Genomic DNA, 9,618 nt, shown 5'->3' with positions numbered 1-9,618 from the left:
TTTATATTCGCTTTGTTTATATAGTTAGCATTTTGTTTTACTTGAAAATTTTCGGCTTTCGCCTTGAACTTAGGACCGACTAACTCGTGATCAACCACTGTTCACACGAAACCCTTCTCCACTTCAGTCCTCCAAGGTCTCATTCGATTATTTGCTACTACCACCAAGATCTGTACCAATGCAGCTCCATGCAGGCTACGCCAAACACTTCTACGCATACCATTGACCTTCCTACTCACTAAAGTTTCAAAATTTATATCACAAGTAATATAAATCATCTACTTTAGCGGTAATGTATAGGTATACAACTTAAGCGCCATCATTTTAAGGGCTAGTTGCTTCGGCAGGTGAGTTGTTACACACTCCTTAGCGGATTTCGACTTCCATGATCACCGTCCTGCTGTTTTAAGCAACCAACGCCTTCATGGTATTCTGCATGAGTTGTTAATTTGGGCACCTAACATTACGTTTGGTTCATCCCACAGCGCCAGTTCTGCTTACAAAAGTGGCCCACTGGCACATTATATCATAACCTTGAACTTCATATCAAGAAAGTTAAGGTTCTTACCCATTTAAAGTTTGAGAATAAGTTAGATCGTTCGACCCTAAGGCCTCTAATCATTCGCTTTACCAGATAAGATTATTTATATAATATTAAAATGCACCAGCTATCCTGAGGAAACTTCGGAAGGAACCAGCTACTAGATGGTTCGATTGGTCTTTCGCCCCTATACTCAATTCTGACAATCGATTTGCACGTCAGAACTGTTTCGGTCTTCCATCAGGGTTTCCCCTGACTTCAACCTGATCAAGTATAGTTCACCATCTTTCGGGTCACAGCATATATGCTCAAGGTACGTTCCAGTAGAGGCATAAATAATATAAATATACATTATACATAACTATATAGAACGCCCGGATTGTGTTAATTAGCTATAAATAGCTAAAAAACTAATCCATTATTAGTCAAGTTAATTACGCATTAGTTACACCCAATAACTTGCACATATGTTAGACTCCTTGGTCCGTGTTTCAAGACGGGTCCCGAAGGTATCCTGAATCTTTCGCATTGTTAATCATACAAGAGCATATAATAAAAAAAATCAATGATAATTATGCCATTATTAATTCCGAAAAATTAACGCTCTGTAATAATATAAATCTATCAGCACTTTATCAAATTAATAACATTTATTCTGTGTTAAAATGCAAGCAATTTAATTGAATAAACTATAAGTTATATTTTATGATAAATTTGGGATATGCTAATAGATTACAATGTCCTTATATGGAAAAAATGCACATTATTCTTAATAATATTATTTAAATATTACAATTTTAATGATGAATTTCCATAAACGGATATTCAGGTTCATCGGCTTAACCTCTAAGCAGTTTCACGTACTGTTTAACTCTCTATTCAGAGTTCTTTTCAACTTTCCCTCACGGTACTTGTTTACTATCGGTCTCATGGTTATATTAGTTTTAGATGGAGTTTACCACCCACTTAGTGCTGCACTATCAAGCAACACGACCTTTGGAAAATCATCTAGCAATCATTAACGTTATACGGGCCTGGCACCCTCTATGGGTAAATGGCCTCATTTAAGAAGGACTTAAATCATTAATTTCTCATACTAGAATATTGACGCTCCATACACTGCATCTCACATTGCCATATAGACAAAGTGATTAGTGCTGAACTGTTTCTTTTCGCCGCCGCTACTAAGAAAATCCTTGTTAGTTTCTTTCTCCCCTAATTAATATGCTTAAATTCAGGGGTAGTCCCTTTTTTATATATAACTATATTTTGCCAAAATTCTTTATATATAAATGATAAAACAATCAATTAAATTCGTTATAAATAGTTCCAATAGTTCTTGTAAGCAAAGTCATTTTTATCCATTTAACGAACCAACGAAGAATAATAACAAAACCAAGATTTTTCTTTTCCGAATCATTAATAAGAGACAATTCTAGATGAAAAATATTTCAATTTTTATGCTAGACATTTCTCAGTATTATTTGATTGAAAAAGAAAATATTTCTCTTCGTTTTTCACATTCAAATGTGAGATAATGTTTTTCATTTCTTTTTTAATATTATGAATAAAATCATTATTTAATCCAATAATATACCATATGCTTATAAAAAATTATAAACAACTTAATTAGCATAGTCTTACAACCCTCAACCATATGTAGTCCAAGCAGCACTAATAAATTAATTAAAGTACATAACAGCATGGACTGCGATATGCGTTCAAAATGTCGATGTTCATGTGTCCTGCAGTTCACACGATGACGCACAGTTTGCTGCGTTCTTCATCGACCCATGAGCCGAGTGATCACCGCTTAGAGTTTATAATCAATTTATATAATGTCAATATTGTTTTTTGAAAGAAATTAAAAATACACCATTTTACTGGCATATATCAATTCCTTCAATAAATTTATTTTTATACCTAAAATAAATGTTGCGAAATGTCTTAGTTTCATATAAGCATTATGTATCATAATAATCTGGTTATGGTTTGCTATTTTGGGTGACACATACTGCAAAATTTATATAAAACATTAACCTGATGGATGACAGGTACAAACATTGTATATTTTAGGTTGTTGCATTAGCCAACGTATGCTCATAACATAGATGAACAATACATATTCGCAACGCGTGTATATTATGGTCCATATACACACACACTTATTTTGATTACCACACATTCAAAATTATTTTTTATTTTAATTCGACTTCTACTTTCGAATTTAGTTTAGTTTCTTCGATTTCCATTTTCGAGAATTTGTTTTTATAGGAAACGCCGTTGTTGTAGTAAGTACTGCCACAAATACGCACAGCAACATTAATAATGTTAAAGTCTTTTTATGAGGTTGCCAAGCCCCACATATAAAATAAAAGCCATCTTCATTTTATTTTGACTTTAACTTTTGATTCCGTGGAATCATTTTGTAATATTTTTATTTTGGTAAATTGTATTTATTTGTATTATAACAAATATTTATTAACGATAAGGATATTATACAATAATGATCCTTCCGCAGGTTCACCTACGGAAACCTTGTTACGACTTTTACTTCCTCTAAATAATCAAGTTCGGTCAACTTTTGCGAAACAACCGTAACACGCAAGGCGTCACAGTGATCACGTCCGGAGACCTCACTAAATAATTCAATCGGTAGTAGCGACGGGCGGTGTGTACAAAGGGCAGGGACGTAATCAATGCGAGTTAATGACTCACACTTACTTCCAAGTTCATGTGAACAGTTTCAGTTCACAATCCCAAGCATGAAAGTGGTTCAGCGGTTTACCCGGACCTCTCGGTCTAGGAAATACACGTTGATACTTTCATTGTAGCGCGCGTGCAGCCCAGGACATCTAAGGGCATCACAGACCTGTTATTGCTCAATCTCATTATTGCTAGACGCAATTTGTCCATTTAAGAAGCTAGTGTCCTTATAATGGGACAAACCAACAGGTACGGCTCCACTTACATAAACACATTCAAACACAATAAACATTTTACTGCCACCATGAATGAAGGCTACATAAGCTTCAGCACCATAATCCTGAAGATATCTATTTAATATATTTGAGTCTCGTTCGTTATCGGAATTAACCAGACAAATCACTCCACGAACTAAGAACGGCCATGCACCACCACCCATAGATTCGAGAAAGAGCTATCAATCTGTCTTACACACTTATGTTCGGACCTGGTAAGTTTTCCCGTGTTGAGTCAAATTAAGCCGCAGGCTCCACTCCTGGTGGTGCCCTTCCGTCAATTCCTTTAAGTTTCAGCTTTGCAACCATACTTCCCCCGGAGCCCAAAAGCTTTGGTTTCCCGGGAAGCGACTGAGAGAGCCATAAAAGTAGCTACACCCAATTGCTAGCTGGCATCGTTTATGGTTAGAACTAGGGCGGTATCTGATCGCCTTCGAACCTCTAACTTTCGTTCTTGATTAATGAAAACATCTTTGGCAAATGCTTTCGCTTAAGTTAGTCTTACGACGGTCCAAGAATTTCACCTCTCGCGTCGTAATACTAATGCCCCCAAACTGCTTCTATTAATCATTACCTCTTGATCTGAAAACCAATGAAAGCAGAACAGAGGTCTTATTTCATTATCCCATGCACAGAATATTCAGGCATTTGAAGCCTGCTTTAAGCACTCTAATTTGTTCAAAGTAATAGTACCGGCCCACAATAACACTCGTTTAAGAGCACTAGTGCAGGTTTTTAAATAGGAGGAACATATGAAAAAATACAAGTATTTAATCACATATAAGAACTCCACCGGTAATACGCTTACATACATAAAGGTATAGTACTAACCACAATTGTAAGTTGTACTACCCGTATTGAAGCACAAGTTCAACTACGAACGTTTTAACCGCAACAACTTTAATATACGCTATTGGAGCTGGAATTACCGCGGCTGCTGGCACCAGACTTGCCCTCCAATTGGTCCTTGTTAAAGGATTTAAAGTGTACTCATTCCAATTACAGGGCCTCGGATATGAGTCCTGTATTGTTATTTTTCGTCACTACCTCCCCGAGCTGGGAGTGGGTAATTTACGCGCCTGCTGCCTTCCTTAGATGTGGTAGCCGTTTCTCAGGCTCCCTCTCCGGAATCGAACCCTGATTCCCCGTTACCCGTTGCAACCATGGTAGTCCTAGATACTACCATCAAAAGTTGATAGGGCAGACATTTGAAAGATCTGTCGTCGGTACAAGACCATACGATCTGCATGTTATCTAGAGTTCAACCAATATAACGATCTTGCGATCGCTTGGTTTTAGCCTAATAAAAGCACATGTCCCATAAGGTTCATGTTTAATTGCATGTATTAGCTCTAGAATTACCACAGTTATCCAAGTAACTGTTAACGATCTAAGGAACCATAACTGATATAATGAGCCTTTTGCGGTTTCACTTTTAATTCGTGTGTACTTAGACATGCATGGCTTAATCTTTGAGACAAGCATATAACTACTGGCAGGATCAACCAGAATAATGTTTTTCCTTCATATTCCATTCATATTTTTTGAATCGAAATAAGCAATATAATAGATATATAGATTTTTCACTTTATATAATTCCATGATTTTATTATATTGAATAAAATTCAATATTTCGCCTTTGGGTAAAATTTTAAATATATAAATATAAGTAAAAAATCTATTCGATTACGGCCATTTTATATAGCATTCGTAATCCATATTTTCATTTTTAATTTATACTTGTTTTACCAATATAACAAGAATTTCATATAATTATTGTAATATATATGTTTCTATAATTTTATCTTTTTATATATACATATTTCATTATAAAATATCATTTTATTTCCAACATACATAATTATTGTATCCACACATGTACAATTTTTGTTTAACCAATATAAATATTAAGTTAAATCATTTGCATTTTGAAGATAAATTTAAAATTTATCTCTTTTCATATATCTCTCTGGTAATATATAACATAAAACCAAGCGCATATGATAATTTCCACATTTAATATATAATTTTATATTTCTTTCATAAGAATCCATATTTGTATTATACCGTAACGATATAATAATCCAACTATACGGCAGGTAATAAATTAATATTTGCCTGCCTCCAAAAATTAACGATAATATATGGAAACGATTTGTTATTCTATATATAATAGAAACTTGACTTTTGTTTCAACGATATTATCTAAAAAGCGTATATTCCTATTATCCGCGGAGCCAAGTCCCGTGTTCTATAGAACTGAGAAACAAATTTGTACGGATAATAATATACTTTATTTTATGTAACCAATATAAACATAATCCGAAATAAATATTTCGAATAATGCGGGAGGTCGGCAACCACTGCCTACCTATAGTAGTTTTTGAACCCGCTGTCCTCAAAGCGGGTATTTTCAATTCCGTTTGCCACCCAACATACGTCTATTCTCTTATATATTAAGAGATTATAGGAACATTTCATTTTTTTTCCATTATTCATATATAATATGATTATTTTTTTTTTATACATATAATAAATATTAATTTTATATGTTTATTATTTAATTTACTCATATAATTGCCAAATTCATATGAATACATAAGTTTTGAACAATATTGAGAGGTCGGCAACCACTGCCTACCTATAGTAGTTTTGAACCCTCTGTCGTAATTCCGGTCGTTTACACTACTATACCCTCTCACTATAATGGCTTTTCTCTATAATACTAAGAGAATATGGGAATATCTCAGCATTTTTTCCCATATACATATAATAATTAACCATTTTCATATGTATATTATTTAATTTAATCATATAATTGCCAAAATCATATGAATACATAAGTTTTGAACAATATGAGAGGTCGGCAACCACTGCCTACCTATAGTAGTTTTTGAACCCTCTGTCGTAATTCCGGTCGTTTACACTACTATACCCTCTCACTATAATGGATTTTCTCTATAATACTAAGAGAATGTGGAATATTTCAGCATTTTTTCCCTTATACATATAATAATTAATCATTTTCATATGTATATTATTTAATTTACTCATACAATTGCCAAAATCATATGAATACATAAGTTTTGAAACAATATGAGAGGTCGGCAACCACTGGCCTACCTATAGTAGTTTTTGAACCCCTCTGTCGTAATTCCGGTCGTTTACACTACTATACCCTCTCATTAAATGGCTTTTCTCTATAATACTAAGAGAATATGGGAATATCTCAGCATTTTTTTCCCATATACATATAATAATTAACCATTTTCATATGTATATTATTTAATTTAATCATATAATTGCCAAAATCATATGAATACATAAGTTTTGAACAATATGAGAGGTCGGCAACACTGCCTACCTATAGTAGTTTTTGAACCCTCTGTCGTAATTCCGGTCGTTTACACTACTATACCCTCTCACTATAATGGATTTTCTCTATAATACTAAGAGAATGTGGGAATATTTCAGCATTTTTTTCCCTTATACATATAATAATAATCATTTTCATATGTATATTAATTTAATTTACTCATACAATTGCCAAAATCATATGAATACATAAGTTTTTGAACAATATGAGAGGTCGGCAACCACTGCCTACCTATAGTAGTTTTTGAACCCTCTGTCGTAATTCGGTGGTTTACACTACTATACCCTCTCACTTAAATGGCTTTTCTCTATAATACTAAGAGAATATGGGAATATCTCTGCATTTTTTCCCATATACATATAATAATTAATCATTTTCGTATGTATATTATTTAATTTACTCATACAATTGCCAAAATCATATGAATACATAAGTTTTGAACAATATGAGAGGTCGGCAACCACTGCCTACCTATAGTAGTTTTTGAACCCTCTGTCGTAATTCCGGTCGTTTACACTACTATACCTCTCACTTAAATGGCTTTTCTCTATAATACTAAGAGAATATGGGAATATCTCTGCATTTTTTCCCATATACATATAATAATTAACCATTTTCATATGTATATTATTTAATTTAATCATATAATTGCCAAAATCATATGAATACATAAGTTTTGAACAATATGAGAGGTCGGCAACCACTGCCTACCTATAGTAGTTTTTGAACCTCTGTCGTAATTCCGGTCGTTTACACTACTATACCCTCTCACTATAATGGATTTTCTCTATAATACTAAGAGAATGTGGGAATATTTCAGCATTTTTTCCCTTATACATATAATAATTAATCATTTTCATATGTATATTATTTAATTTACTCATATAATTGCCAAATTCATATGAATACATAAGTTTTGAACAATATGAGAGGTCGGCAACCACTGCCTACCTATAGTAGTTTTTGAACCCTCTGTCGTAATTCCGGTCGTTTACACTACTATACCCTCTCACTATAATGGATTTTCTCTATAATACTAAGAGAATGTGGGAATATTTCAGCATTTTTTCCCTTATACATATAATAATTAATCATTTTCATATGTATATTATTTAATTTACTCATACAATTGCCAAAATCATATGAATACATAAGTTTTGAACAATATGAGAGGTCGGCAACCACTGCCTACCTATAGTAGTTTTTGAACCCTCTGTCGTAATTCCGGTCGTTTACACTACTATACCCTCTCACTTAAATGGCTTTTCTCTATAATACTAAGAGAATATGGGAATATCTTAGCATTTTTTCCCATATACATATAATAATTAACCATTTTCATATGTATATTTTTTAATTTACTCATATAATTGCCAAAATCATATAAATACATAAGTTTGAACAATATCAGAGGTCGGCAACGGTCTTTCCTCTATAATACTAAGATAATATGGGAATATTTCATCATTTTTTCCCTTATACATATAATAATTAATCATTTTCATATGTATATTATTTAATTTACTCGTATAATTGTCAAAATCCTATGAACACATAAGAGAATACAATATGAGAGGTCGGCGCATATGACCATAATATTAAAGTCTTTATATTAATTATATAAGGACAATATCATATGCGTCACTAAATTGATGACGAGTGTTTGGCAACTTGACACAATCCATTAAAGTCTTTATATTAATTATATGAAGGGACAATATCATATGCGTCACTAAATTGATGACGAGGTGTTTGGCAATCAAAAATTATATGATAGGGACAATATCATATGCGTCACTTTGAAAGTCTTTTATATCAAAATTATATGATAGGGACAATATCATATGCGTCACTAAATTGATGACGAGGTGTTTGGCAACTTGACACAATTCATTATAAGTCTTATATTAATTATATGATAGGGACAATATCATATGCGTCACTAAATTGATGACGAGGTGTTTGGCAACTTGATACAATTCTTAAAGTCTTTATATCAAATTATATATAAGGACAATATCATATGCGTCACTAAATTGATGACGAGGTGTTTGGCAACTTGACACAATCATTAAAGTCTTATTAATTATATGATAGGGACAATATCATATGCGTCACTAAATTGATGACGAGGTGTTTGGCAACTTGAACAATTCTTAAAGTCTTATATCAAAATATATGATAGGACAATATCATATGCGTCACTAAATTGATGACGAGGGTTTGGCAACTTGACACAATTCATTAAAGTCTTTATATTAATTATATGATAGGGACAATATCATATGCGAAATTGATGAATTGATGTTTGGAACTTGACAACTTGCATTAAAGACTTTATATTACATTATATAGTCTTTATATTAATTATACAATGATATGCGTCACAATATTCATGACGTGCGTGTATTGGCAACTTGACGCAACAATGTCATTTGGCAAGTCTGATACAATCAAAAAGTCTATGATATATAAAATATAATATAAGGTCACTAAATTGATCATACGAGGTGTTTGGCAATTGATGACGAGGTGTTATGGCAATTTATATGATAGGGACATAAATATCTTGCGTCGTATATGATAGAATTGACAATATCATATGCGTCACAACTTGACGAGGTGTTTGGCACTTGATAAATTATATAGATAGAGGATTCAATATTCATATGCGTCACTAAATTGATGAGTCGCGATCGAACACTCGACGAGTGCAGACG

At 33.0% G+C, this 9,618-nt stretch overlaps 1 non-coding gene and 1 pseudogene across 1 annotated transcript; both read right to left on the bottom strand.

Moving 5' to 3' along the window:
* Nucleotides 1-2,184: 2,184 nt before the first annotated feature.
* Nucleotides 2,185-2,362, bottom strand: LOC116802635 (annotated as a pseudogene).
* A 683-nt stretch (nucleotides 2,363-3,045) lies between these two features.
* Nucleotides 3,046-5,034, bottom strand: LOC116802636. The gene has a single exon (XR_004362969.1). It is a non-coding gene; the product is annotated as a small subunit ribosomal RNA (ribosomal RNA).
* Nucleotides 5,035-9,618: the final 4,584 nt, after the last annotated feature.

This window comes from Drosophila sechellia, unplaced genomic scaffold, assembly GCF_004382195.2.
Source record: "Drosophila sechellia strain sech25 unplaced genomic scaffold, ASM438219v1 U_190, whole genome shotgun sequence".
In the NCBI taxonomy this organism is placed as follows: domain Eukaryota; kingdom Metazoa; phylum Arthropoda; class Insecta; order Diptera; family Drosophilidae; genus Drosophila; species Drosophila sechellia.
Note: the sequence above shows the minus strand (reverse complement) of the source record. Positions and strands in the feature narration are given on the sequence as shown.